Raw genomic sequence first — 16490 nt, forward strand, 5'->3', positions numbered from 1 at the left:
TGCACATGTGCATATGCTCTTGCCACAGTACATATGTATAGGTCAGAGAACAACTTTCAGGAGCTGGTTTTGAACTTCCACCTCTCTTGTTTCTGCTGCACACACACTCCAACTAGCTGACCTGCGGGCTTCCACCCGATTCTCCAGTTTTACTCCCATTGCGCCAAGGGAAGGCTGTGAATACAGATGTGTGAATCACATCTGGGTTTTATATAGGTTTCCAGGATATTCTGGTGATGGAAATCAGGTCTTTGGGCTGTATGGCAAAAGCTGTGAGCCATCTCCTGGTACCAAAATGATCATTTCTTCCTAGAAATTCTGATGAATGAGCTAATCTGAAATATGCTCTTTGATTCTAAGACATTTTACCGATATTCTGGAATGCTTTTATATCCTATATAGTGTGGTAGCTTATAATATACTACATAAATGTGAAGAGAAAATGCATTTTACTTTTTAAATAGATAACTGCCTCTAAATCCAGGATGTTTTTAAAATTGTTATTTATTGAGCATGTTAGAAATCTCAAACAAGACATTACCATTTTACCATGAAATTATCCTCAACTCTTGACTCAAATATTCTTAAATTTGTTTTCATAACAATGTTTAATATATAAATGTATATAGAAACATGTGTTCATAAGGTGCAAAAGCTCAGACAGTAGCATGTGGTTACTGAAACTCAAACATCATGGTTTACACAAACAGTCGACTTTGTAACTATTAATGCTTTTCTTCTCTGCCCATTGCACCCTATTCCCCATATTTTCTTTCTGACACTAGTAATACATATTTTATTTATTTCCATTCCAAGCTACATGATAAGCAAACCGATCCCAAAACAGTCATTCCCTCCGTGGAAAAGAAACCCTCCTATGAAGCTCAGGCGTTTCAAAGACACACGCCCACTTTTATGTTTTGCTTTCTACAGCACCTGTGCAGTAAAGGCGGTGAACAGCTTGTTATTCCCGTTCCACGGTTAATGAATTTCTGTGTGAACCACTGGCAGTAAAGCACCATTAGAATGTGGTGAGAAGGCACCAGGCTTGAGAAAGGAGTAGAACTCCTTCCAGCAGTTTGCGACGTCCCTACCACAGAGCAGCAGACCGTGCCATATGGAGTCCTGGCGTGATTCCCTCTGCTTCAGAGAACATTTGACTTCCAAATTCATGAGGCCACAGATTTGCTGGCTGAGCAATATTTGCGGTTACGATTGGAAGTCAGCTCTCGATAGAAGCATGACACAGACATTGTCCATTCAGTCTGCATTATCTGCGTCTTTTTCCCCTGTTCCATGGTATGAACTAGAAGAGAGGTGGACCTACTTGTAAAATGAATGATTTGCAATCTAAGAAAAATGATTAGATCCTATGAAACTGATGCTGTACTTTATATTAAAGTGCCAATAAACAAAGGCCCACTAATGAACATTCCATGGTACAGAAGGTTATCTTTTTCCTTGTTTCCCATTCGATTTCTTAGAAATATCTGTATGTCTTCCTGGGTGTTCATCCTCAAAAGATGAAAGGAAAAAGCTCCATCCTTTTAAAGGTGTTAGAATTAAGCGATTGGACCTAAATGAGAGTCTTATTTACACTGTGACTTATTCTAAAGACTAAAGTCTGCAATCCTGCTCTTGTCATATTTTTTACACAAGACACCTGAAAAACTATGAGTGTTAGAAAAAATTGCTATCTGTAGACATTCCATTATATGAGGGCTTGGGAAACCTGGAGGGGGCAGCTAGCAGCTTCATGGAAGGTACTTAGCTACTCCCTCTCCACCCACAAACTGATGCAAACCCATACTAAACTTCAGATGGCTCCTCTAGCATCTCATGTATTCATAGAAGGAAGACCAGTGTCCAGAACAGGGAGGTATCCTCATCTGCTCTTCACAAGTGAGTCCACCTCTATTTTCCTTCCTTTTTGACAGTCAGAGTACGTGTTTATTCTTAGATGCTCAAAAATTATGGGAAAATATGACACAGCGTAAAAATCTATATAACCTTACATTCCACATTTCAAAACTGACACAGGACCTCCAGATTGCTTTCCTATTAAAAAGAAGAAGATGGGTAGCAGAAGAATATTTGTCTAATGAAAATGGCAACAAAAATAACATAATTTAAAACCGATAACTGATTTTCAGAATTATGGCAGTGTCCTTTATTTTTCTCTCTCTCTTTGATTATTGCAATTTGTGCCATTTTCCTGTTGAAACATAGAAACCAACTAACTCTAGAAATAGCTAGCCTGTGTTTTGGTGTGTAGATAGCTCCTACTATGCCTGCCGTTTCCCCTGCTGTTGCATCGTTGATTCATTCCTATAAAAGCCTGGAACGAGCATCCCTGATTGTGCATGTTTATACAGTAAGGCCAGGTTCTGTGGATAACTTTTGGAAGGGAAAACTCTTGCTAAGTATGAGTCTTAAGTGGTACATTTTGAGAAGCCAATGATGTGAAGTTAAGCAGAAGATGATAGCATGCTTGGGATTCATGAGTAACGGTGGAAATCACTGTGGATCGTGAGATGTGACTAGAGAGGAAAGAGCGAACGCATCTGCACACTTCTGTGGAGCTGCCATTCCATTCCAGGGTCCAATCTGATCTTGTGCTGGCATAGGAGGTGGTGAGGGAGCAGGAGTATGGGCTACAACATCTGACTTAAAGCACAACGTCTTTGACCTCTCCAGTGTGTCGCAAGCATCTTTCGTGTCTAAGACTTGTCCGTGGCAATAGAGATAGAAGGTGGCAGGACCTTGATGTTTGCCTTTCAGTGTTGAAAGTAGAACTGAGAATAGAAGGATATAAATAATAGTAAAATAGAATAGTATGATAAACATGGGGGGGAGGCAACAAAAAGTAGTATTTAGTAGACTAGACAGCAAAGATTAACATGCATGAATATTTGGCCATAAATTCTAACTCTTTGGAACTTAGAAAGGGAACATGGTAGTGTGTACAGAAGACTCAAACTATGAGATCTACAAAGTCATTTAAGTATCTACCCAACAATACTGGTGTAATCCAAACCAAGCATACCTGCATGTGCTCATAGTTTCCCCAAGTATCTAGTCGCTCTGTAGTTAAGCTGATAGGCATGCTTTCCTGTTAAAAATATGCGTGTGTGTATGTGTGTGTGTGTGTGTGTATGTGCGCACGCATGTGTGTGTGTGAATAAAATAGCTGTCAGTGTTGGCATGTGTCCACAGCTAACTAGCATTAAGCATACTTTGCTCTTGAGATATAGTCTCATGATTCTTAAAATAAATAAATTAAAAATCAAGGACCTTCTACAAGGAAGCAACACTAGCTGCTGGCTGGAAGCAACTCCTATGCCAGAGACTGCACTGAAAGCAAGACAGGGCAGGTTGGAAAGCAGAGATTCAATGCCCTCCTGTCTTTCCCATGTGAGTCAGTGTTAGTCAGAACCTTACCGGGGCAGGGAGACTTGATTTCATGTCAGCCCTTAAAGTGATACTTCCTCTGTGCTTAGGTGTGAACCTTTGTTCCCCAGGACAAATTTTGACAATGTGAAGGTCTTAGATTGGGTTTCTTTCCTGGCAATGGAAGTCTGCCCTGTGGGGCATTTTAGCAAACAAACTAAGCATAGGAAACCATCCTCTGTTTCAAAGTGCACCAACAGAGTTCTCAGCTGAGAGTCTTTGCAAGGAAAAGGGGAGCTAGCTCTGTCCTGGTGAGTGGGGCACATTAGCTATGCAGTACCTGGGCCTAGGACCTTTTCTATTCAGCATGGTTACTCACATAACCAAATCTGAAAGAGCGTTAGGGCTTGAGGGGAAAGTGTCAGAACATATGAGCATTTGCTGTAGAAGTAGAAAACTATAAGATGCTGTTGTGGGTTAGGAGAGAAAGAATCTTAAAATTCTTGTGAGAATTTCCAAAGAGTTTCCAGAAAAAAGAAACTTTTAAGTTCTTCCTTCCCTTCCTTTCCCTTCCCTTCCCTTCCCTTCCCTTCCCTTCCCTTCCCTTCTTTTCCCTTCTCTTTTTCTTTTTCTTTTCTTTCTTGTTTTTGAGAAACTTACTATTCTAAAGCTGTATATAATATACCTTGTGTATAAATTCTAAATATGACATCTGTGATCTCTTCTTGCCTGTATCTTTGTATAACTAGGAATGGAGTCAACGAGAGAGAGAGCGTGAATCCCTGTGGGCACAGCTATTTCTATGAATCTGAGTGAACAACGAAACAGAAGTGCTCTTTTGAGCTGTTGCACCGAAGGCTGCTCTATCTTCTAAGACCATGTCCTTCAGTGTGGGGTGGTCCTGCCACAGTAGGAGAGGCAGAGCTTGGGAACGCCCAATCCCTTGATTTACACTAACCTCAGTGATTCTACAAACCTTTGTTTTACATCTTAAATGTCTTACAAATATTAAATCATTTATCATTGTCTTAGCATGTATCCCAAACCAAGACTGTTCAAGAGCATTCCTAACAGAAATCAAAGACGAAGCAGCCACCCTGTCCCATAGCTCCTGAGATTTCCTGACGATTCCTGTTCCTAACCAGAAGTAGAATTTCAAATACTGTTTTGTATGCTTTACTTCGGACTGGTTTCTGCTTGTTCCCCTTTCTTCTGCCTCTCACTGGCGATCATCCACTAGACTGCACATGACCAGCTGGCCCTTGGCAGATCTTGGGCCCAGGTGTGAAGTAGCTGAAGAAGCATTCTGAAGCCAGGATGGGGAGTGATTTCATTTTCTATTGACGCTATGCAGAGATGAAGGGGATCCGAGAGCCTCCTGAAAAGCTTCCTCCAGTGAGTGGAGTTTTGGGGGGATTCCAGACCTGCAACTGCTTTTATTCTTGGAAGCATCATTGTTGCTTTCTCCCTCTTCCATTTATATCCCAGGAACTGATTCAGAAAGCATAGAAATTGGATTTGGAGTCGCTGAATGCTAGCAGACAGCTGACTGCTCTCTTCCCGAGAAATCTTGCCAGCTGGGTGGGGGTATCCAGTGTGCCTGCTCCCTCTTGGCTGGTGGGGCTGAGTCCTTTAACTCCAATCCAGTCACATCTCACAGCACTAGAACTAAAGTGTTTTGCTTCATTCTTTAGACATTTTGTGGTTTGGGGCTCAATCAACCAGGATATGATTTGCAATCCACAGTAATCAGTTTTGGAGCAGCTCCCCAAGTAGGCAGGTTTCATCTGGCTCGCTAGCTCTGCTTTTCTTTTTTCTGTTTCTTTTTGATTTGGTAACTTCACACCTTTTATTTATTAGCCACGGAGTCCAGTTTCCTGGGCAGGACCCATTGTGCTCCACGCCCCCTTGCCGTGATGAATAGGTTAGTAGCTTTTAAATCACTCGAAATGTGACTTAAAAATATCGTGACTGCCTAGACTGGATATAATCCTATAGAAATTAATTCTTGATGGGAAATGTGAGCCACTTTTATCTTAGGAGTGGGCGAGTTTAGTTAAGTGGCTTAAATGAAGATAGAATCAAACACAGGCAAGTATTAACTTGAGAAGGGCATTAGGTGTTTTCTGAGGGAGTTTTTTTAGAAAGGACTTATCCTTTTATGTTGGCAACCCACTGGAGAAAGGACAGGTAAGTACCATATTTAGGAGGACCTGGGTAATGCCAAGAAGAGGAGACTTTTGGAAACAGGAAGGAGGTGACATAAAGACCCTTATGACATGTTCTCCTGTGCCAAGCATTTTTCACATTACCTCATTTCGTTGAGAGTCACCTGAGGGCAGGAATTGGGGTAGGAACACCGATCTGAAAGAGGCAATGAGAGGGAGTAGAGATCTCAGGCTCACGGTGAATAAAGACAGCTGGTTCTCAGGGTGAGATGGATAAAGACACCTGGTCTCGGCGGTTTCCTCTGAGATGCTCAGGTTGATGAACACAGGGTCTCTAGGCAGTAGAACAACAGCAGCTCTCCTGCTGGGGGCTGGGAACTTCCCTTAAAAGGCAGGGTGAGAAGTGGGTGAAACCAGCAGAATACGGTGATTACTGGAAACCTTCTAGGATCCCCAGCGACTCACCTGGATGTCAGCACTGCTCTAAGGATGGCTTAGTCACAGCATTGTGACAGCTGTAGCCAGGTTTTTTTTTTTTTTTTTTCCTTACAGAGAGCTTTCCAAGTTTTGGAGTTCCTAACAGTCTGCATGAGTAATCTAAGACAGGCACTAGGCAGGGTCGCAAACATGTTGGCCATGGTAAGAGCTGAACAACCAGGTGACAGACTGAATCAGATGGGGTGGAGTGGGGGATACCGCATGGGGCTTGGTCTATGGTTCTAACCTATAACTTAGAGGCAGACACAGGTGAGTTGGGAGTTGACACTTCTAGTCAGGTGTCATGTCATTGACCAGACGTAGCCTCACAGTCAGACTCATGGGACCCTGGCAGAACCTTGTGGACCCAAGGGCTGCAGTTTGTCCAAACCAGGAACCTGAGTCTGAGGGATTTATCTTGTCTTTTTTCATATGAAAATGGCTTTTCCCAAGCAGCTCATGAAATCAGAAGCAATGAGGATGAATACCAGCTGAGATTTGGTGACTTCGTGGTCTTTATGTATACTGTAAAACCCTATGGCATTTGTTAAGGGGCCAAAGTCATTAATGACAGACAGTCAGTGCCAGGATCCCTATCTGCTGTGTGCATTCTAGTACAGCATGTAGCTTTGTAGTTGAACTAACCACAACATCAGATGCCTTCTAAACAGGAATCAAGACAGGCGTAGTGGCACGTGCCGTTAATGCCAGCACTTGGGAGGCACAGGCAGGAGACTCTCTGGGAGCTCGAGGCCAGCCTGATCTCCATTGTGAGTTCCAGGACAGCCAGAGCTACACTGTGAGATCCCGTTTCAAAAATCCAAAAGAATAAAAATAATGAACAGGAATCAGTTTTGTCGTGATGGTCCAGAGAGTTGTCAAAGAAGACAAAACAAAGCTTCATAAACATGCAGTGACCCTGTAGTATACTTTGGAAAGTGAAGAGTAGGTGGCATGTTGACCCTGACACCCTTGTCATTGAGAGGGCTGTAGTGGCATCAGAACAGGGACTCCCATGCGCTATAGAAAGATTTTTGAAAGTCAAGTTAGAGACTGAGAGTTAGCCCTCGGTTAAACAGAAAGTCTCTCAGTTAAATGGAAATTTCAATCAATTAGAGTAACCTGTTCCCTAACACCTTATCTAATAATGACACAAGGCCAGTAGTACTGCTGTGTTTCTGTCACAATTGCAGTGACTAAATGGGACAACCCAAAGTGACCAAGATCATAGAATCTGATCATGCATTGGCAGCCTTAGTAATCCCAGGAACCATTTCCAAACTGAGTCATCTCACACCGAAGGGAGTCTGTGATGGGAAGTGTCTGAGAAAACACTCCCCAGTCCCTGCACTGACTGCAGAGTGATTTTAGTCTTGTTAGTCCTCTAAAAGTGCATTCTCCCAGGACAAGGAGGATAAGCAGCATGCATTTCAGAAAGACATGCCTTTTCTGAGTTCTCTAAGCTCTGGGAGAACCTGGGCTTCTCTGCCTCTTTTGTGTCTACCCTATTGCAGACCACTGAGATACTCATGCCATCAACCCACTCCTAGCGACTCTTTGTGATCAACAGCAAAAACAAACAAGCAAACAAGTAAAAGCCACTCACCTTCTGCAGATCATTTGTGGTTGACTGGAAAGTTTTCTGAGGCAAATAATCACTATATCTGGTCTCTTAGTACCTTCCCATGCATAAACACTGCTGGGCTGCAGTCTGAAAATAGGCAAGCGGCAAGCTGGGTAGTTTGAGGACATTTATAAACCAATCAGCTCTTTGGAGACAGTGTTCAGACGGGAGACAAGGCCACCGTTAAAACCCCAGCATGCTTTGTGCTTTCTTAGGTGTAGGGTAACCCCTCGCCTGATGTTCCTGGAAGCCTGTTTTCCTGCTTTGGCATTTTATATAAATGGAAATAACTACCCAGTGCTTCTGGCTTCTCTCTCTCATAATATAGAAATACTTTCCTGTGGTTCCATGTAGCTGTGTTGCTTTTGTTCTCGTGATGGACAGCTCCACCATAAGAGTGTCGTGCTGTGTTTATCCATCCCATCCACCACCGGTAGATTTGGCGATTGTTTCCCAATCTTTGTTGTGTTTTATTTTGGTTTTGGTGACTATGAGTTTATTATATTATCACATGTGTTTTTAGTACACTTTTCTGATTGCTTCTGTTGGGTTGTAGGAGGAGATTGCTGGGTCGTAGGCCAACTTTAGAAAGTTGGAAGATGTCACCAAAAAGCTGTCGTGACAAATTATATTTCAGGAGAGACATCCGGAAGTTTCTGTTGCATGAAAGCTTTCCCAATACCTGCTGATATCTGACTCCTTTATTTTCCTGTTCTGATGGGTGTGTTCCCTGAAATTCAAGTAATCGAATTTTCCACCTTACTTTTACACAACTACTTGTGATGCCGGAGTGTTAAGGTGGAGCCCTGAGCCATGTACCAGCCCTAGAGTCAGACAAGGAAGGCTTTTATTGCCACTCGGTCCTTGCCCACTTGGTTACTTAATACATCTAAACCTCAGTTCTCATTTTATCTATCACATGTTGGAGTGATGGTCGAATGATATGTTGTCTAAAAATAAAGGGTCTGAAGCATAATACAGCAGCCATCTTGCTCCTGCATGTTCTAGTCCTTCTTAGAAACACATGGTCTTATGCCCACATGGAGACTTACACCCTCTAGGAAAGCTGGCTGGAAGAGGTGTGTCTGTATAGCCCCAAACTGCAGACCCTGAAGAGCAATGAGATAAGAAGTGACTTTCAGGTCTTCTTCCAAGATGTTGTGTATTCTCGTGGCTTTGCCTGGTCCATTTGTTACACTAGAGGGACACTTAAAGAGAACTTGGAAATCATAGCCCACGTCCCCTTTACTGGAAACTGGCTCTTTAGAGAACCGCACAGTTAGCCTATTGTTTAGCAGTAACTAGAACTCAGACTCCTCTGCCTAGTTCTAGCAATCTCTGCACAGTATTTCTTGCCTTTAATAACAAAGCATCAATATGCTTGCAAGCGATAACAAAAGCAATCATTTATGGCCCATTGCAGGTATTATACAGGGATCAGAAATTTTCAAGTTCTTCACAATAAAGTCTAAAATACTCCAGGTGAATAAATGTCTTAACTGAATCTCATCCTTGAAGGGGAATTTGTGTATTATTTTATTGAAATGATTTGTCAGCTGGGATGGGAATGTGGATAAAAGTTGCCTTGCTCCCTTTTGGGATAATGAATGTCTGCTGAACCAGTGAGATCTGTTGCACACTGTAAAGGATGCAACACCATCCGGAAGGAAAGTAGGCCCATCTTCTGTGGTAAAATGCCTACTACGTAATGCCCATATTGTGTGGGCACCTTACAGATTAGCTGATCCACAAAAGCAAAACAAACAAGGGAACTAGTCAAAATGGGTGACTTGTGGGCTTGGCTGTTATCAGTAAGGGGACATTTGTCACTAGCAAAGCAACAGACACCACGGGGAAGAAGCTGATTTGGATGACAGGCAGATTCCCCAGGGAGAGTGGTCCTGACCTATTCCACCGACTGCTGTGAAGTAGGGCCGCCACAAAAGGCTGATTTCTGAAAGCATGCTCTCTGCGGGCACGTGGCGGGAAGTACTTAGCAGAGCATCGAGAATGCTGTATGTGTTTGTGGGTGGTGACTGTGGGTGACATGTCCTGGCCTTCAGGAAGACTTATGAGGAGGGCATCCTAGAATTCCAAAGCTTCCTGGATAGGTTTATAATAACAGAGAACGTTTAACGTTATTGTCATGAGAACCTTGATTCTGCTGCCAGGAAGATTGAGGTTCCTTTGAGAGATGATCTGTATAGGACTAGGCCTTGAACAAAGGGAATGAAGAGATTACACAAGGCTGGCTTCTAACATTTGACAGATTGTGCCTGTAAATCCAACAGTCAGAGCCTCTTGTGAGGGCTTTGTGATTATACTCTTACCTCAGAATCAGAGGCAGGGGGTGAGGGTTAAACTTTCTAGCACAAGTTGGTGTTAGTATGTGTCCTTTCTCTCTGTAAAATTCTTACAAGCAATTGTTCTTTCGGGCTTGGAGCTACAGAACTAGAGCAGGGCAGGCTAAGTAGATAACAGTTGATACCATTGTAAAAGCCAATAGAAAACGTCGGGAGTCCATCTGCGACTGTGTGTACCCTTCTGGCCATGAGCTGTGTCTGGTCATTAAGTGAGCCTGCCTCAACACCTACCCTGCCTCGGGCATTTGAGAAGGTTCTGCCAGGTGCAAGCTGAGGGGACTCTATTTTGTCCTCCAGAAATGACTACAGCTCAGTTAATGCCCAGAGCCTCGGGATAGAGCTGCCCAGCTGAAATAGGCCTAAACCTGCTGTCCTCAGGAAAGCACCCCAGGCCACGTGAAGATAAAGGGTTTGCAGGCCTAGGCCTGGCAGATTGAAATATGACCAGCTGCTTGACAGGTTACCCCAAATCTTCTGGGAAAAGTTTGTGTAACATCAAGCAAAGGGGGAATGTGTTTACCTTACTTAAAAGAGTCAAGTTAGAAAGGAAGACTGAACACAATATATTTTAACAGGGCTTTTATTTTTAACAACCCCTTTCTTTTACTTTCAAAGTTTAAGAAGAAAAGAATTGTTGTTGATATGTGTTTCCAGTAAGTGTGAGACTCCTACCCCACCCTCCTCATAGCTAGCTGGCATTATCGGGGAAATGGTACCAATAAGATCTGAATTCCACATCTAAGCTGATAAGAAGCCTCAGACGGCAATGTTTTTGCATTTCTTTGCTTTTCATGTTGTTTCTGGTACTGGAGATGGAAGTCGGGATCTCGCACATGCTGGGCACTCTGTTACATAGATGCTCTGCAGCCCTAACGTCATGTTCAGTTAATTCATGTCCCGCTGAAGCAACTTTCTAACAACATATCAAGTGCTTTCCTCCATAAACGATTTGTAAGACGGTAAAAATCAACATCCCTTTTCTGTGAGTTGTGACAAAGTGAGATTGTAGATTCCGAATTCACTGGCATCCCTTGTCTGAGACAACGGGATATGGCGGAAGTGTCTGATTCCAGCTCTCCTTTTGGAGAAACCGTTGGCCCTGGAGATGCACATCCCCAACAACTGCTCCTTGCCAGGAAACTAGAGTATGAGCTGGATGCTGAGATTTCTGGAATCTTTCCCTAACTGGTGTCTGAATTTGTTCAGAGTGCGACATTTGTGTTCTAACTCAATCCACTGAGGCACTGAGAGAGTGTCCAGGAAATGGCTTGACCCCGACTCTCAGGAGGTAGACCCTTATCTTGGAATCTTACCTTGACCTTGATTAGCTTCTGTGACATCCTGTTTGTCCTCTAAGAGTGCAATCTTTGCAGTAGATGAACTGCGTGTGTTTGTGTGGTTGACCAGTAGATTGTCTGTTCTTCATGTCACATTCTCGGCGTCTTTTCAGCGTGCCTCCTTGACGAGACAACAATAAGGAAAGGCCATTAGGAGTTTCAGTTGGGTACACTCCTTGATCCAAGAACATCATTTAGCAATCTAACTCTCGTTCCATATCTTGGCCTATAAGTGAAATTCAGTTCAGTTAAAAACATTCAAGAATATTTAGCTTTGACAAAGACCCTGAGGTGATTTAATGGGCAGGAGGACAGCGTGTCTACAGTATCCATCTGTATGTACTTTGTCCATTGTTTCCAACATGTCCCAGCTCTCCTATCTCCTTGGTCTGTCCTTCTCAGTGCCTCTGAGAGGCTCACTCCTAATTGAGGACGTGATTCCACCATTGCTAAAGGTAGGCTGCCCCCCTTTCTCACCCCTCCAGCTCCTCTTCTATCAATATCACCTAGAATGATTGAGAAAACTGTAGAAGCTAAGGGCCCCTCAGAATCCACAGTAACTCATGTGCCTTCCAAACTTGACGATTCTTCTGCTTGCAGCAAGGCCACATGTTGGCCTCACTTTTTCTGTCACCTTGCTGTGGTTTCTTGTTTTTTTCTGACTGCTGGCAGGACGACTTTCTGCAGTCCCTGAGAGCACCTACAGCAGCATGTTCCCCAAGCCCCAGAGGACACTCCTGTTCTCCCCCTCCCCCCAGCTACACATACCCCCAAGCTTGTTGGTTTATGCCATAGACAACCCAAGACAGCTTGTGACCAGTCTCTACTTCCTCGTATTCCATATGAATAACTCAAATTACTGCATGGATACCGAGCAATTTTATTAACGACAGTGGAGTTACTCTCTGGCTCTTGAGTTGACAAATAATTACTTCCATTGTTTCATTCAAAGGTTATGAGCTTCTGTAGAGAAAAAAAAAATTGTCTTATAATGAGGATGTTTGTGTGGCAGTGGATGACCCAGAAAGCAAAGGCATCCATATACTTCCCCTTCAGGGGTTAATGAGCTGAGCAGTCCTGTGAGAAGAATTAGCCTGGGATAGTTCAGGCCTGTCTTCATTGCTGGACAATCAGCTCTTGGAAGGCAGAGTCTTCATCGCCAGCAATAAGTATGAGCCTGGTATGTATGTGAGGCTTGTTAACAGGCTAGTAATCAATGAAGTCTTTGGGATGTGACTGATGAATCTCACAACATTTCCAGTAAAGCGTTGTCACCGGTTGCCTCTTATTACTACTGATATGATTATTACTGTTATTGCATGTATGTCCACTGGCCACGGTACCTGCATATAATGGAGGTCTAGGTTGTCTAGGGAACTGCCAAGTTCATTCCCTAGTACAGACAAAGAACTGAACGTCAGGAAATGACAGAAGACTGAGCCACAGAAAAAGGGAGAGTAAGAGCTTTATGCCTTCAAAATGGAAGTGCCTAAGGCTGGAAGCCCTCTAAGGGGACTTTGGCATGGGTATTTTATTGAGACCCGGTCATGCTGTTGCCGCTTAGTTCTGCTGAGATACACTATCACCATCTGTCTCCTCACTCTTTCCCTTTACAATATACCCTGGGGACAAGAATCCAACATCTCGGGGGGGAGCCTGCTTTTGGACTTCTGGTCTACCCATGTCCCACTATGGTTCATTCACTGCAGACTTAAAAAGCATTGCTAATATTGCTTGCAAACAGAAATGTCCTAGGGAGGAGGCCAGTCTGAGCCTTGGTCTGAGAAGCTTCTTTTTGCTGTAGATGGTTAATGTCCTAAGAGAGGCACAGCACTAAATGAGATATCTATATCATCTGCCTGTGCCCCACGCCAAGACTCAAGAAACATCGTAGAAGGGAGGGCAGAGAGAATGTAAGAGCCAGAGGATACAGAGAAATGCTGGGAAATAATGTCCTCTGCACACGACACGGCTGGTGTACGCATGAACACACAGCACCTGTGGTTACATGTATAAGACATGTATAAGAATGATAGGTGAGGGGCCCATGAAGTCCTACCCCCAGCTGAGGAGCTATTGGCAGCTGATGGCTTTGAAGGGAGGGAGAGAGACTCGTTTCTCTTTGGGAATGTGGCTTGCACATTTGCCAGTGAATGACCCCAGACTCAGGCATATCTGGGTGGCTGTAATTGGACTCAGTATGTAATGAGATGGGTGGGAGGACATAATGCCAATATTGAGAAGGAGATATGTTGACTGGTGATCCAGGGTAAGTTTGGGCCAGGGAAGTGAGGGGTAGGTATGAGCAAAATATACATGAATGAAATTTTCAAAAGTAAATAAACTTTTTTTTTTTTTTTTTTTAAAGAAAACCAGGTGATGAAAACGAGGCGGGCAGCTTTAGGGCTAGAAACTTACCAGGTGTCGTGCTTAGGAGATGAGATAACATGATTTCTGGTTGAGTGAATTGCCTGTTTGTTGCAAGCTGGAACTCTACTGGACTGGTTTACAGGCCAGAAAGAGATAAGTGAATCTTCTTGTGAGAGCCTGGAATATTCCATGAACTACATCCAAGTGTTACAACACAGGGAAATGTCACAGATGGTTCAGGGTAATGAAATCTCTAATATTAAAAACAAAATTTCTTCATGTCGTCCCCCTTGGAAATTCCATATCATGCAAACCCCTGAAGTCTTAGATATTTATGACCATGAATAAAATTGGAGATCAAACTCTGAAAGCAAAGAGAAAGTAAACTATTCTTCAGACTTGTGGGAGCGCCCCTCCCCCCTCCACCGCTTCTGTGCTTTCAGAGGCCACGGAGGAGAAGCGAAGAGGACATCCCTGCTCTTCAGACTGCTGACACGTGTTGTTTCCATGACATCATGTGTTTCCCTTTTTAGATGCCTGTTTGGTCATTAGAAATGTCCCGGACATCTTCTCTGTGCATTGGTGGGAGGGGTTAAGAGGCTCTGTACTGTTTGTCTTTGAGCTTGTAACCATAAAGTCGTGTATCTTCTTCCTACCTGCCTTCCTCTCCATCCTCCTCCCAACCAAGGCCAACCTTTGTTACTGCCTTCTTCTCCAATAAATAAATAAAGTTAAAAAAAAAAGAAGAAGAAGAAGACACTGTCTAGAAACGCAGCATGTCATTGCAGAATTGGTCTGTTTTGGATTACAAAACTTTCCTGGGTAGCTTCAGCCAAACTGACGTTAATATCATAACTTCTTCCCAGAGCAGAAAAACATGAAAGTTTCAACTTTCACCAGCCATTAATTCAGCAGCACAAATGTTTTTAGCATCTGTGTGGTAACAGCCAGTTCTGAAAGAAAGAGCAATTGACTTACAGAGCTTTGTGATGGGAGAAAACTCACAGAATAGCATCCTTGGCTTAGAGCCTTCTGAGCCCTGACTGTATCCACGTCTATACCACTGTATCCACATCTATACCACTGTATCCACATCTATACCACTGTATCCACATCTATACCACTGTATCACGTGTATACCATATCTCCCTTACACTCCCTTCTTTCCAGATATTCAGCCTTTATCATGGCTCATTTGTCCTCAGCAGCCTCCCTGTAGATAATGTGACCTTTCATCCCACATTGCTGGCCCCTCACTTCCTCTTTATAACCTGAGGAAGTTCCAGGTCATTTGTGCCTCCTGGCTTCTGTGTATCAGAAGCAGCCATACCCAACCCACACCTAGGACAAGATGAGTCCACGCTGAGTAGCTGAAGACAGTTGAGAAAAAAAAGAAAACGCAAAAATTTCCTCTTTTGCTAGACAAATGCAGAACTCCCCTCCACAGCACATGCCCTGAGATAGACCCCAATCTCAGGATCCCTCCTCTGCAGCAGAGGCTCTGAGATAGACCCCAAACTCAGAACCTCTCCCTTGCAACAGAGACTCTGAGATAGACCTCAAACTCAGAACCCCTCCCCTGCAGCAGAGGCTCTGAGATAGACCCCAAACTCAGAACCCTCCCCTACAGAAGAGGCTCTGAGATAGACCCTAGTCTCAGAACCCCTCCCCTGCTGCAGAGGCTCTAAGAAAGACCCCAAGTTCAGAACCCCTACCCAGCTACTGAGGCTCTGAGATAGACCCTAGTCTCAGAACCCCTCCCCTGCAGCAGAGGCTCTGAGATAGACCAGATCTCTTTGTGCTAATCAGTGCTGTCTCGTTCCCGACAGATGCTGTTGTAATGGGACTAGGAGTTCACCTCGGTTAACAGCTGTGTTTGGGCCCCCCTCATGCCTCTCCTTTCTAGGTTTTCTCTCTGTTCCTCTTCTCCCTGCCCCCTGGTTCTAATCCTCTGCCCAGCACTGCATCATTCTTCATCGCTCAGGACTCAAAATCCTTTGGAAAAGCTCCTTTCAGGCCCCTCTTTCCTCTTGTAAAAGGATGTGGTTTGAGCAGTCATTGCACCTTAGAGTGCAAGTCACGTGAGTGCATGTTCATAATATGTGTGACACTGTAGAAGAATTACTGCTGGTTTGTTGTATTGCCACCGCATTTACTTGAACAAACTCAGTGCTGGGATAGGTGTGGGGATTACATTCAGGAAATGGCTGCCAATGTATGAATGGATTAGGTGATCAACCATACAGCTGTTAATGCAAAATCTCACTGAAACCAAGGTAGGTTACTTTCCAATGACGACAAGGTTAAACTATGATTATCAAAGCCTGATAAGCATAGGTAATGATCTCCTTCCATGATCTCTGGATATAGGAGTTTCTGTGTTTGTATACTGGGAAGGCGCCCAGAGAACATTTGTTGAATTCTGTACAAATTTCTTGAGCCATCTCTGCTCAGGCACCTCACAACTGCCCCCCCCCCCCATGCTAGCAGTCTCTCTGTGAGGCCGATTTTTTTCAATACCTGAACCTCCTGGGTAGGCATGAATTTAAAGTCAGCATTTCTTGCAACATAGCCAAGAAAGCATTTTGCAAATGTTACTTCTTTTGTAAGGAGATGATTCAGATATTTACTCTATGAAAGGCATTGTGAGATTTGGGATATAAACTTTCTTTTTTGTTGTTTTTTGTTTTGTTTTGTTTCTTTTTTGTTTTTTGGGGTTTTTTTTTTTTCTTTTTTTTTTTTTTTTTTTTTTTTTTTTTTT

General features: G+C 43.5%; 1 protein-coding gene and 1 long non-coding RNA gene across 4 annotated transcripts in view; one reads left to right on the forward strand and one right to left on the reverse strand.

Moving 5' to 3' along the window:
- The window catches only part of Egfr (epidermal growth factor receptor), a 173170-nt gene that overhangs the window by 83549 nt on the left and 73131 nt on the right, over window positions 1–16490 (forward strand). The gene's annotated exons all lie outside the window — the stretch shown is intronic.
- Window positions 174–11467, reverse strand: LOC126500947 (uncharacterized). The gene is made up of 4 exons (XR_007591468.1): window positions 11336–11467; window positions 7642–7746; window positions 5703–5941; window positions 174–2795 (listed from the first exon to the last, which is right to left on the reverse strand). It is a non-coding gene; the product is annotated as an uncharacterized lncRNA (long non-coding RNA).

This window comes from Alexandromys fortis, unplaced genomic scaffold, assembly GCF_014885135.2.
Source record: "Alexandromys fortis isolate MF-2015 unplaced genomic scaffold, M_Fortis_MF-2015_v1.1 scaffold_7, whole genome shotgun sequence".
NCBI lineage: Eukaryota > Metazoa > Chordata > Mammalia > Rodentia > Cricetidae > Alexandromys > Alexandromys fortis.